The following is a 14481-nucleotide window of genomic DNA, read 5'->3' on the forward strand; positions in this document are numbered from 1 at the left end:
ACTGGCATAGGCCAAATCAGGGAGTACAAGGTGATATGGGATAGACATCATTTGAGGGCAGGGAAGCTACCTGCAAGATAAAATTTGAGAAGCGATTGAGAGAAATGGGAAAAGAGGGTTGGGCTAGGAACATATTCAGCTACTTGTTACTGAAGAATGTCAATACAGTATGAAGAAAGCGAACCGGAAAATCGACTCGTAAATACTTAGAAAACAGCAGGGGGCCAAACTAAAAAGAATTATCGCTTAAGAAGAAATTAGAGGAAGCTTAGACCGATATGCGGAGAATCGGCATGACTAAGAAGTAAGCACTAGAGATCTATCGAACTCTAAAGCAGCAAATTGCCAAGAAAAAAAATCTATGATAATACTCCAGATAGTTATCTACTGTTTGAGGCCAGGAAGGGAGTATTGTGAACCAAGACATATCGGGCCAAATACGAAGAGGTAGACATGGTATGCAGTGCGTGTAGAGAGGAAGAGGAAACTGCCGAACACTTGATAACGTTCTTTAAAGGCTTCACCCTATTGTTCAGGATGATAGCGCAGAGTTTTTCAAAGCACTGGGGTTTAGGGACAGGGATGTCAAAAGAGATGTTAAGCGGGTAGAATTAACTAGAAGGAGTCAAGGCACGAGTGGAAATTAAACCCTTCGCGTAAAGTACTATTTCTTAACCTCACTATTTAACAAAAAAAAAAGAAATGTAGTTTTTGGTTCACTATGTATTACGGCTTGGTGGCGTGAGCCACCGCCCGTTCTATAGGGTATAGCCATATCAAGACATTCATCCATCCATCCATATGTCATAAAAAGATGCGAGATTGTGGTACTCACAGTGTTCACTATACAGACAGTTGTACAGACAGACATGCACATGGAGCTTACGGTTGGACGGACGGACCAATGTTTCACCTCACTCATCAATATTGCGTCCGTGAATATCCTGTAGTTTTTTTGCTTTTACGAATCACTCGATTTTTCTCATACCCCTCCTGCTAGACCTTAATGCTGGTCTGCAGTATGTATATTCAAATAAATAAAATAAATAACAATTTTTGGCTCATACTTCATCACCTCGCACGCACCTCGGCAATTGTCGAAAATGCACAACTGTAGTCTGCTTTTGCTGCAAACAATTACGTGGGATGACACAGCTTCTGCATCGCGATTAGTTTGACAGGATTCGTTTACGAGAACGTTTGTTAAAGAAAACAAACAAATGAATGATTAGCGATTACAATAATGGACGCTCATTTTTATAAGGGCATTTATTGAGTATTTTGTTTTTTGGGGAGAGGAAGAGAATTAACACATGAAAATTATGAAAGAGATGCGGACCATCGAAAGAAGGAAATAAATACAGAGGTGCAACGCACAAAAAAGCTATGGCACCGCGATAGTGAAATTGAGACATTTTCTTGGAGACCGTCACCGCAATATTTCTGGTCACGCCTACATTAGCGTGCGTTACATTCCCCAATAAGAAATTGTATTTTCTTCTATACTAGTGTCACATCAGTATTTTCAACCGGGATCAGTCAGTCTGGACAGAGTTTTTCGGTCGCTATCGACGCGCATATTATGATGACATTCCTGGTGCAGAGGTTCTCTTCTCACGGGCAACCCAATCACGATTTTCTTTGGCAACGACGTCAAAACACAGTTCTAATTTTTCATTTCCCAAGATCAAGGGGCTTTAGGGAGGCTCATCTCGTCGCACCATCTCATTACTGATGATGAAAACGCGGTGAAGTGTGTAAATATATGTATATTGCAATGAGCGAGACAGACAGAACACCCGTTCGGGGGGCAAGCTGTTCTATTTTGCCTTTCTTCCTTCTCTACTTCACTCCAGCTGCCTTGTGGTAGCCGAGCCCAATACCATGAGCCCAACTTCGTCATCACATTCTGCCACCACTGCGAGCGTTGGAGCGCCCAACAGTGCTTCAAGTGGGCGGGGTTGGCTGAACCGTGATGGTCAGCCCGGACAACACTGTACCATGAATAGAAGGTGTCTTTGGAGTCTTTGGAGGACAAAAACTGGCTGTGTCGTAGTGGCCAAAGTTCCCTGCACTGACGTGCTTAGGCGTCAAATTTTCTTTTTGGTGGTACTGGTGCGCTGCCCTGATTGTGATGCAGTGGTCGTCGCACGCCTAGCAGACCCTTCATTATTATGGTCAAGTCTTGGTTCACGTTTGTGTGCCCGGTCGGAGAACACTTTCGCAACAGAAACTGCACGTGCACTCACAGAGTCAGCAGGATGCCATTATGAATATTCGACATAGGAGGATCGCCCTCGCTGTCATCGCTTCCCATTGTGCTGAGGTGACTCGGACTGAATACGGTGTCCTAAACGAGACAATCGCCAACATGCTGGCCATGTACGTCGACGTCGAACACAAGATGCGGGACGCCATTCTTCCGTACGTGACCTTCGCGTACATTATGGCCGTCCAAGAAACGACGCAGATGACGCCGCTAAAGTTGGTCTATGGAAGGAGCCCGGCAACGATCCTCGACGCTATGCTTCCAAACGTCGCTGACGAAGAAAACCTCGACGTCACTACTTACCTTCAGCGCGCCGACAACGTTCGCCCGTTCGCCTGCCTGCGCCTCAAAAATCAGCAGCCGACTGACAAACGCCGTTACAATCTTTGACGAAGCTTCGTTGAGTACCAGTCCGGAGACTGTGTCTAGGTATGAACGCCGATATGCCGATGTGGGCTCAGTGAAAAACTTCTGCGATGGTACTTTGGACCATACAGAGTAGTTTAACGTCTCGGCCCACTCGACTACAAGGTCGTTCCCGACGAAATTATGAGCTCTCAACGGTGCTGTGCTCGACCTGAAGTCATCTATGTCATGCGCCACAAGCCATTTTATGCGTGAACCTGAGGATTACATTTCGTTGTTGCTGTATTTATTGGTACTTGTCTTTATTTGTGTACCTTCGTCTTTGGTTAAAGCATCAAGATGATGCTTTTTTAAGAGGGGGGGGGGCAATGCCATTTTTTTCCTCCCGTTTTGTTATCACCCCATTACACTACGCTCAGGGCAAACCGCACTCATGATGTTCGAGAAGCTCGGAGGCTTTAGTAGATTGTTTTGTTAAAATTATGCCCATTTCGAGAGCGTCACAGATTATCTGAGTACCTACGTCGCCGCTAGCGATAACGCTAAAATATTCAATGGCAAGGGTATAAATGCCGACACGATTCGCCGCTTGTCAGTTGATCGACGGCCGACGCTCCGTTCGCCGCTTACGTGGTGCCGGGTTTGCCGCGACCAGGCACGCTGCCAGTCATCAACCTAATCTCATCGAGAATCGCGCGGACCCCTGGACATCCCCCCGGCTCTGTCCAGGCCTTCACCGCGACTCAACGCCCGGGCACCACAGCGCAAGCCGTGGGAGCGAGGGCCTGGAGGAAAGTGTGATGGCTTTCGCAGCGCCACCGCCGAAAGCTCATTGCTTCAATTTTAGCGCTCCAAAGGAGAGCACCATCGAAGACATCATAGATGCCCTCGAAGCCGTAACCGGCCCTGCCGGTATCAAGTCCCTCCAGCACATGGGAGGAGCAAAGTTCGGCGCCGCAGCCGCAAACGTCCATGCAGCCAACAAACTGAAGAGCCGGGGCGCCAATCTCTTGAACGGCGTATTAATTCCACTAGTGAGCGTCGGTCCTGAAATAGTCCACGTCACAGTCTTCCGTGTACCGCTGTGGGTAGGCGACGCGGCCCTAACGACCGCTTTCTCCCCCTACAGCAAGGTGCAACATATACAATAGCCAGTGTTCAAGGGCTGCCCTGGGGTAGACACAGGTGTCCGTGTAGCGCGAGTGGAAATGAAAGCCAAATACCGAACTTTCTGACAGTTCAAGGCAACATTGTCATGTGTGACTACCGGGGCGTCAAGAAAGTGTGCTCTAAAGGCCGAACTGCTGGCCACATTGCCAAAGACTGTGCCACACCCCGTTGTACGCGCTGCAACGTGCTTGGACATGCCACAGAGGGATGCGCAGAACCGGGCCGCAAGTGCTCGGGCAGCCATGCAACAGCCGACTGCGTACGTCCGAAGTCTTTCGCAGTGACTGCAGCAGCGGCAACCGAAGAACAAGCGTGTATCGACCTCACGCCTGCATTGCAAGATGATTATTCGGCGCTCGAACCTGCGAGTGACACTGACACAAGCGATACTGACACCCATACTGAAGCACAAGACGCAGGAGACCTGCCTCCCCTGTCTGAGAAAGCCTCGTCAACCCCTCACGACCTCTCCGAGACCAGCGACTTTTCGCAGGACGCCTATGGAGACTACATCTCATCCAAAGTCGAAGCCAGTGTGCTCGTACTTAGCAGAGACCACGAGGGCTACAGTTCCGACATAGCGCCACCAGCAGCACCGAGGCGCCGAGAGCTTCGATAGGGCGCGGCAACCGAACAACAGGACGTGCAGAAGCTCCGGTCATCGGCCCAGTCAAGACCACGACGGTGATTATGCCACTGACAACGCCGAGCGCCCTCGCCGGCAAATTCTCTGCCCTGACCCGTAAACTAAGCCTGTTTAACCCCATTCACTAGATTACAGGTGCGGCCGCTGGTGCGAGTGTCGTTGCCAGCGCCATGGAAGTTGACCGTCCAGCCACGAAACGTGCCCACCCACCGACCACGGTCTCTGAGGGCTCTACGAACAGTAGTCAGCCCCAAAAACTCGCTAACACTCTGACGACGTCAGAGCATTTCTCTCTTTAGTCATGTTCACTCGTTGAGCACTCGCCCCCACCCTCTGCAAGGGTTTGGCTGAAGTTTGCGCGCACACTCCCTTTTCAAAATGGCTACGGTACATTTTCTCTCCTTAAACGTGAGGGGTTTCAGATGCCAAGATAACCAGAGAGAAGTCATGCAATTCGCAAGATCACGTCATATCGATATCCTCTTCTTACAGGAATGCAACTTTAGAACCCCTTATGATGTGCAATCCTTTTGGTCGCATTTTGGAGTCGAAACCTTTTTTTCGCTGACCGATTCAAACATATGCGAAGTAGCAATTGTTTTTTTGACACCAGCGTTACGTCGAGAAGCACACTGTGTTTATGGTTTTGACGGTCGCACAACAGCAATAGACTTTGACCTTCACGACAGACGAGTAAGGGCGTTCGTAATATATGCCCCAGCTCAACGTGGGGGCACGGCCGATTTTTTCAATTCACTCGACTCATTTATGTTTGACAGCTACCCACTTTCTTAGAGGGGATTTTAACTGTGTTGAGGACACCGACAGAGGTGCGCACGGACGCAGACAAAGCAGACAAATAGCGGAGTTAGCTCAATGCGACAACTCATCCGCAACTTCAAGCTCAGGGATGCGTGGGTCGACACTCACGGAAATGACTTCGTTGCAACATGGCAACGGGGTTCCAACATGACTGGGCTAGATCGCTACTATTTTCCTGAAGTTCTAGCCCCACATGTCCGAAGCTGCGAAGTCCTACATTTCCCACCGGACGCTCCATGCATTACAGACCACTTTCCAGTGTCTGTAAAACTTTTCTTTGAACAGTCCACTACCTTTAGAGACCATTGGAAAATGAACACCACACTCGTGCACGACCCGGAAAGCGTAGCATTATTGCGCAATGCACTCGAGCAAGCGTGCGAAAGGCCGCTTGAACCCCGCAGCTGGGACGCATTGAAACACAGTTGGCGCGCCGAGCTTATCAAAGTGGGGCGTGAAAGGAAAGCGCGCCTGACGACAGAGATAAACGACACGCTACGAAAGCGCGCATTGTACACAGAGGCAAGACGCCGACGTTCGCAATTCACGACTATCACGAACAATGAGAGGCGTGGTACTAACTTTTGCTACGTCTTAGTTCGCGCACGGCTGCGCAGTCTTTTATCAATGGACGACCGGTTTCTGATCCAGTTGTTCTTCGAAGTGTTCGCAAAGGCACCTTGGGTGAACAAATGCATGTTCCTTTTCTTCAGTTGCCGAATCGCGAACAGTCAACCTGAGCAGAAGACATAACGAGCGTCTTTGAACCACATTTTTCAAATCTTTTCAGGGCGGAGAAGGCGAGCGACGTGAACTACACCACCATAGTTAACGAGTTTTGCGCGGGAATTTCCCGCGTACAGGAGGAGCTACGCGATAGTCTGTGCAGCCCAGTGACGCTGGATGAACTACGCTTTGTGCTTCAGCACACGAACGCCACCGCCGCCGCCGGCCCTGACGGGATACCTTTGAGTTTCTACAAAGCCTTCCTTGAAACAATACAAGTCCACCTTTTGACAATGCTAAATGGGCTTCTTGCTGATGGAATCAGACCGAATACGTTTTGAGAGAGCAGAGTTATACTTTTACTTGAAAGCGAGGGAGAGCCGTCCGATCCAAGGGCGTCGAGGCCCATTCCCCTACTTAACTCGGATTATAAGATATTGACAGCCATCCTTGCTAATCGCATAACTACCATTTTAACGGACACAGTAAGCGACATACGAACATGCTGTATCCCAGGTCGTACGATCTATTCCTCGCTTGCGCTGACTCGTGATCTTTTCACGTATGCTACAAGAACACAAATATCTGGCGTTTTTGTTTCCTTGAATCAGAAAAAAAGCTTTTGATCGCGTAGAATGAAACTATCTCTTCGCTGTGCTTCAGTGTTATGGCTTCCCAGCACACTTAACCGACATCCTCCGCTTACTCTACACAGACATGGAAACGTCATTAGTAGTGAATGGCTATACATCTGAACCCATTGCAGTAAGTAGGGGCATTCGACAAGGCTGTCCCCTCGCCGAAATGCTCTTTGTATTATGCATAGATCCATTATTGAAACAAATCCAGAACTGCACTTCGATACGCGGTTTTACTCTCCCAGGCTTGGGCGAAGTGAAAGTACCGGCATACGCCGATGACATCTCGCTGTTTATCGGAACATAGATAGCTACAGAGCCTTTCTGCGAATATTCCACACGTGTAGTTACCTGTCGGGAGCACGTCTTAATCACGGGAGAAGCAAGGCATTGTGCTTTAGAATGCACATTGAAGAGTTCCCTGATGGCGTCCAAATCATCCAAGGCGTTGAAGTCTTAGGTGTAACTTTCCTCTTGACTGGCGAGGTAGCCCGCACCACATGGAGAGAAATCCAACACAAAGTGGAAAGACACATTGAAGTTGCCAGAACGTTGCAACTACCTTTTTGCTGAAAGAGCTTATCTAATTAAATCCAGCATAACAGCGCCACTGTTTTATGTAGCCAAAATTGCTCGACCACCTCTTCGGGTTCTGCTGAGAGTGGCTACTGCGTGCGGCTCCTTTTTTCAGGATGGCCACGCCGAAGCTGTTGCCAGAGCCTTGGTCCGCCTACCAGTAAAATGCGGAGGGCTCAGTGTATCCAACCTTGATGTAATGTGCAGCATGTTGGCTCTCAAAAACACCTGGGCACTTTTAGAGAACTCATCGTATCGAGGCAGGCAACTCCTAGTGTATCTGCTAGGAACCTATAGAAGATTTTTCGGTTTAGTAAACGACACGGGACCAGCTGCCGAACAGCCACCGGTGTACTACACACATGTTATAAAATCTTTGCAACAATGGCGAAACGATTTTCCGGTTTAAGAACTTATGGAAATGTCCCCTACCGACATGAGTGAATTAATAGCACTTAGAAGTCTATCTGACGCCGGAAATGCCGGGCGCAAAGACGTTGGACTTTTACAAACACGTCTCTCCCCTCCAAGGTCCGTGACCTAAACTGGCTTAGGGAATGGGAGGCTTTACCAACAGCCAACCGCCTTTTGGCGTGGGGCGTGGCGCCCTCCGTCACATGACCGCAATTCGGTCGCGTCGAAACACTGAACCATGTCGTCCATGAATGTATAGTAGCCGCACCTTTTGGCGCATGGTTACCAAAATGTTCCAAACAAGTATGCAGTGGAAGTCTAGCCACAGGAATAAATTTGTCGTACTCTTAATGGCTATCGGAGCCTTCATCTTATGGAAACGAAGGGGACTGGCCCGTCTGAGGGGACGCCCCCAGAGAGCCAAGTTTCTTCTACTACATCGGCTAAGAAACGTAATGCTTATGCATCTTAACACAGAACTAGTCATGCTGGGAGAGGAGGCTTTCCTCCGACGTTGGTCTACGCGATTTATTATCGGGAAAAACAACAGAGTGTCCATGCCTTTCCTCCCCTATTGAGGAGGTGGGCTAGAGCTTGTACCACTGTGACATTACAGTGTGTATTTTTCCATTCTTCCTTAGAAACGTGTCCTTTTGTGCAGTATTGTTCTTGAGCGCGAGAGCAAATTGTCCTCACAGGTGAATGCAAAACATCATCCTTCACTGTGAATGACCTCCCCTTGTTTGTTCATATTGCCTTACTGTATATTTAAGTTTAATCATCTCGATGGCAAGAATGTCCTGTCTTTGTTGAACAATTTTTGCATTGTACGCCACTGCATACACTATAAGTTATTTCGCTGTATATAACAGCTTGCATTGTACATACGCATTGTTCACCATTGTTCATTTTTATGTGTGTTCATAGGCTGTGTATGATATATCGGGAAATAAAATTCTCTTAAACCAGTGTCTTACTTTCCTTTTGCGTTGCCACAAGTTCGGTCCGAATGAACAGTTTCTTCTTCGACCTGGAGTCCACTCCCTTTGTTGACGTCTCGACCCCATGACAATATCGTGTTACTATATCAGAGCAATGTATAAATATAAACCAGGTTTCAAAATCATACTGTAATAACTTTTTTGCAGAGTGTACGCGCACTTTGCAGTAGATTTTCTAGATTATTGAAGGTTAAGCTTTTTATATGACACAAGAAAATGAAAATTCTGCTGTCAGTACCTCTTTATCACCCCAGGATGTTTGAAAACAAGTGCTGTGGAAGTGAAGCAAGTTTAAACAGTTGCAGAAGACTAATGATTTTTCGCATAGAGAATTGGGAGTACTGAGGTATTAAAGTAAAAAAGTTAGAAATGACGACAGGAGTTCTGTGTCTCTGTATTATGTGCAGTCTCTTTACATGGCACCTGTTAGCAACTTGTACGATGGGACGAAGTTAGCATGCATTAAAAGAAAAAATGTGAACTAACGTTCCCAAGATCACAAAAATTTCAGTATGTTTTTGAACACTGCATAACAACTATGTGTCAACAGCGTAGCATTGTGCCAATTTGTCATCTATACCTTTGAGTATAATAATGGTTGTACTATCAGCATAATCCGCCAAAGTCACACATCACTTGTCAACTTCAGGTGTAATGATGTTTTTTTTTTATTCTTTCGCATAGATCCGGAACTAGCAGTGTTGCAAAGGACCCATCTGATTTTTTAGCAAGGTGCTGCAAACAGATTTTAAGCTGTTCATAAACTGATAATTCGCCACCCTACACTTAGTGTAGCGTTCCGTGTCACCGGCACTCGGCACACTAATATAATTCCGTTGCCTCACGCGAACATGCATTGTCTGTAAAAAGGAATGCCTAGGAAGGTGCATTTTTAATACTGCGCGCAACTTAGCTGCATCTGGTCACTCTCTTCATTCACAGGACATTTGTTTATTCTTGTTACCCTACAGGCCCCAGAAGAGCATTGAGTAGGGGGGGTTACAGAAAAATCACAATAACATAAAGCATAAAAAGAAATTTTATCGAAGAAAACAAAGAAAATTGCACAATGGAAGGGAGAGGAACAAACACTATAAGCAAATGCAGCAAAAAAACAAAATGAAAAAAAAAATAAAGCATCGTTATACAAAATCAAGAGAACATATAAATTTGCAGTAGCTCACGAAATTTGACCGGATCTCTCACAGAAACAATTTCATCCGGAAGGCTATTCCAAACTGCGAAGGCGCGTGGCAATGCAGAATTATTGAATGACTGAGTGTGGCCGAAGATGCGTCTGAAACTGAGATGATTATGAAGTCGACTAGATGTACGCGAAGGAATGTCAAGCGATAGACGACTGGTCCACGAGTTGTAGTAGTACTTATGGAGGAGGCATAGACGGGAGACAGAGCGGCGGGAATCCAAGTTAGTAAGGGCAATATCGCGTTTGATTTGGGTGATGCTGGAGTGGCGGTTATACATTGAAGTGGTGAAGCGGGCTGCATGATTTTGGATGGATTCCACTTTATCTATTAGGTATTGTTGATGCGGAGACCAGATCGATGAAGCGTATTCCAGCTGAGGACGTACAAACGTTTGGTAGGCCTGCTGCTGAATGGTAGATGGGGAATGATGCAGATTCCGGCGCAAGAATCCCAGAGTTCTGTTTGCTTTCGCGCATATCTTGTCGATGTGAGTACACCAGGCAAGATTAGTACAAAGATGGACACCAAGGTATTTGTATGTAGATGAACGGGGAATTACAGCTGAACAGATAGAGTAAGAAAAGTTAAAAACCGATTTCTTACGGGTGAAAGAAAGTACGCAGCACTTAGATGTGTTAAGCGTCATTTGCCAACGGTCACACCACTGATTTATTAAGTCGAGGTCTTTTTGTAAATGTACGTGGTCTTCTTCAGAGTTAATAGTTCTGTACACTACGCAGTCATCCGCGAAAAGACGAATTGAGGAAGAAATGTTACAAGGCAAATCATTAATATAAATCAGAAAAAGAAGAGGGCCTAATACACTGCCCTGGGGCACACCTGATGAAACAAATGAAGTAGACGAGCTGAAGTTATTGACAAATGTAAACTGCTGTCGATTTGACAAAAAATTTCTAAGCCAAGATAATGTTGAAGAGTCGAGTTTAAGTGCAGACAGCTTAGCTATTAGGCGACAATGGGCAACTCTGGTAAATGCTTTCGCATAGTCTAAAAAGATGCAGTCAACAGTTTTATTACTATTCATGCCGTTATGTAAACCAGACGTAAATTCTAATAGCTGAGTATCACAAGATAACGCTTTCCGAAAACCATGCTGATCTAGAAAGAAGAAGTTATTTGACTCAAGATGGCTGTATATATGAGAGGTGATGATGTGTTCAAGCAGCTTGCAACAGATGCATGTTAGCGAAATGGGGCGGTAGTTACCGGGTGTGTGTTTGTTACCATCCTTGAATATCGGAATAACCTTTGCTATCTTCCAGTCAGTGGGAAGTTGACCAGAAGATAAAGACTGTTGAAAAATGTGGCATAAAATTTGACTGGAGGAAGCGGATGTGTTTTTAAGTACCTTACAATTAATATTGTCAACACCACACGATGTAGACAGCTTTAGACCGTGTATAAGTTTGGATATGCCTTCAACAGTAACAATGATAGGAGACATGAAGCAGTACTCACGATCGGGGACACAGGGAACCGAAGAAAAGTCTTCATTAGTAAAAACCAAGCAAAAAAACGAATTGAAGGTTGAAGCACACTCATATGCAGAGACAGGAACATTATCGGCGTTATGTAATGTAACAATGTCACTGCCACGGTCAGGCGAAATGGCACGCCAAAACTTTTTAGGGTTAGTCAGTAAAAGTGAAGACAGGTCGGCGGAAAAATATTTCTTTTTCGCTTCGCTAATCGCAAGACAATAAGATTTTAAACAGTTTTTATACATAGACCATGACTTAGAAGATGATAACCTTTTAGCTGAAGCATATAACCTTTTCTTTTTATTTCTGAGCGATCTAAGCGAGATATTAAACCAAGGGTTGGATTTGTCGTTAGAGATTGTTATTAGTGGAACATATTTATCTATTAGGAGCGCTATAATGTTTCTAAAGGAATTCCAGTTATCCTGAACAGACCTGTTGGTGAATGAGGGAAGAAATGTATTGTGTAGGAAGACATCAAGTTCAGAGTTCATTAGATCGTAATTTGCCTTGCTATAATCCCTGATTACCTTGCGCTGAACACCCGGAAATTTTAGTGGAATATTAATTGAAAACAGTAGAAGGTTTTGATCGCTAAAACTCTCTAATTGCACAATTCTACCTATGGTATGTGGCTCTGTTGTCAGAATAAGATCTAAAATATTAGTATCGCGAGTGGGCTCTGAGACAAGCTGGGTGAAATTAAAGTCAAGGCATAGTTCGATGAATTCACTTGACGTACTGTTTGAAGAAGACGTGCGAGACCAATCAATATCAGGAAAATTAAAATCACCGAATAAGTAAATTTTTCTGGTGGGAAACAGGTCAAGAGCCCTGGAAATACTTCCGTGAAGCTCAGACACGAAAAGGCAGTCAGAGGACGGAGGGCGATAGCATACGCCCATCAATAATTTTCCAGCTAAGGTAGGACAGGCGACTCAGACTATATCGAGGGGAGTGTCAGTATCGACAAGGAAGGAAGATATAGTTCGTTTGATGGCTAACAGCACGCCACCACCCCTTCTATGTGCCCGGTCATGGCGATAAATGGAGTACTGATTTGAAGCATGAAATAGCTCAGTGTCGCATACGTCAGCGTGAAGCCAAGTCTCGGTTAGCAATAGAATATCTGATTTACTGTCCTCGAGATATGAATCAAGCAAGACACGTTTCGGTAACAAACTGCGAATATTAGTAAATGATACTGAAAGTGAAGGAGAACATGAAGTAGACGGCTGCTGAGCATTACCACTGCGTACATCGGCAACTAGCTATCTAGCGGTTACTACGGTATCAGAACGAGTGTCATAGATATATGTAGTATTATCGATACGAAGTTTGTCGACATTTAGTTTGAAAGGACAATTCCGTTCCCTAGCAAACTGAAGCAGTTTCCTGCGCGCTTGCCGTGTTGCTTGCGAAAAATCTTCTCTAATAGAGAAGCCAGTATTTTTCAGCCGATGTGCACCGGCGAGGATTGCTTGTTTGTCCTTAAAAAACGTAAGCTTAGCAATTATCGGCCTACATTTGTTCGAAGCAAATTTACCCAGCCGGTGCACACGTTCATATTGAGAACTGGTAGTGGTGATCGCTAACTTATCTGAGCATACGGCGATAATTTTCTTTTCAGAAGTTTCCCAGCTCTCTTTGTGCTCATCGAGAATTCCAAAAAACACAAGTTGCACCGTCGCATTCTATTTTCTGCTTCCTCACACCTTGATACTGCTGCTTGAAGCTGATCAGAAATAGAACCAATAGCACCATCAGCAAAGTTGGATGATGGAGGGGCAATTACTTGACGTGCAAAGAATGCAAACTCAAACTACTAACAATTACGGATCGCAGTTTTGATGTACGCACTGCAGTCTTCCCAACAATAACTGCAGCGATTTGCAGCAGGATGCTTACTCTGGGCACTGATCTTAAATTCACAGATGCGAGCACCAAAATACACAGCAGTATTGCAGTGAAGCCTCAATAAACGCGTGCGTACGTTTTATTATTTTATAGCATCCGACATACACTCAAAGGTTTGGGTCTGAGTTTAACTTTTTTTGTTGTTGTTTAATTTATTTCACTGAAGTCTATGTGCAATAAAAGCACTGTGCAACAGCAGCAATAGTCGTGCTATCGCTGGGTAGTGTAGTAAGTGAAGCTGCGCCTGCCCGAGCATTGTTTGCGACATTGACTGTTCCGACGGTCTCGTAAACAAGCATATTCTGGCTCTGTTCGAAGCTTCAAAAAAAAAACAGAACTTACCAAGACCGGCATCTCGACGTCTTCTTAATCTTCACTGGATACGACTGCCCACTTCTCGGCGTCTCCTGGAGTCGTTGAAAACGGACCAACACTGCCGGCGGCAGTTAAGTGCAACGTCAACGGAAGCACGCTCGCAGCATTTTTCGGCACACTTGAAGTTTCTACGCGTGCCTCTAACGCGGTCAAGATCGCCTCAGCGAATACAGCGGTCTTATTTAGATTTGACTGACAGTTGAATGCAACATCGTAATAGGCGCATCCATGTTTTTTTTAAAGAAATTACGCATGAATCAATGAGCGCGCAGCTTCCGAGAGCCTCGTCAGGCTGCCTGGCGTAGAGCAGGTGGGGGGGGGGGGGGGGGGTATCCGTTAGCCTTTGTAAACTCGCTGCCCGGCCAATGTTCATTTTTTCGTCTTGATATCAGCTATCATATCCTTATGCCGGTTTCTTCCCTGACAAACTCTGCCCTCTTCTTGTCTCCTACGGTTTCACCGATTAATTTCATTGCCATTGCTCGCTGCCTGGTCCTAAGTTTAAGCTGTACTCTCTATGCGCACCTCGAGGTTTCTGCTCCATAAGTAAGTACTGGCAAGATGCAGCTGTTATAGACCACCCCTCTTGAGGGTTAGTGGCAGATTACCATTCATGATTGCAGAATGCTTGCCGAATGCGATCGACCCCACTCTTATTTTTCTAGTCAGTTCACTCTCATGCTTCGGCTCTGCGAGTACTACACCAAAAAAAAAAGAGAGGGAGAAAGGAGAAACGGGCCACGGTTTTTCTTCGGCGCAGTGACTTCCTCCCTTTCGGGAACTTCACCCGTCACACGCTCTCGCGGCAAGGACCAAAGGAGCAACATTCCTTCTTCAGTGTTCAAATGTCT

At 45.9% G+C, this 14481-nt stretch overlaps 1 long non-coding RNA gene across 1 annotated transcript in view; it reads right to left on the reverse strand.

Moving 5' to 3' along the window:
• LOC142804207 (uncharacterized) overlaps positions 1–13949 on the reverse strand; it is a 69890-nt gene extending 55941 nt beyond the window's left edge. Inside the window, exons 1-2 of the long non-coding RNA XR_012894511.1 lie at positions 13598–13949; positions 6989–7115 (exon numbers count right to left, since the gene is read on the reverse strand). This is a non-coding gene — a long non-coding RNA (uncharacterized LOC142804207). The remainder of the gene's footprint in view (positions 1–6988; positions 7116–13597) is intronic.
• Positions 13950–14481: the final 532 nt, after the last annotated feature.

The sequence above is a fragment of the Rhipicephalus microplus genome, chromosome 3 (genome assembly GCF_043290135.1).
Source record: "Rhipicephalus microplus isolate Deutch F79 chromosome 3, USDA_Rmic, whole genome shotgun sequence".
Classification (NCBI taxonomy): Eukaryota; Metazoa; Arthropoda; class Arachnida; order Ixodida; family Ixodidae; genus Rhipicephalus; species Rhipicephalus microplus.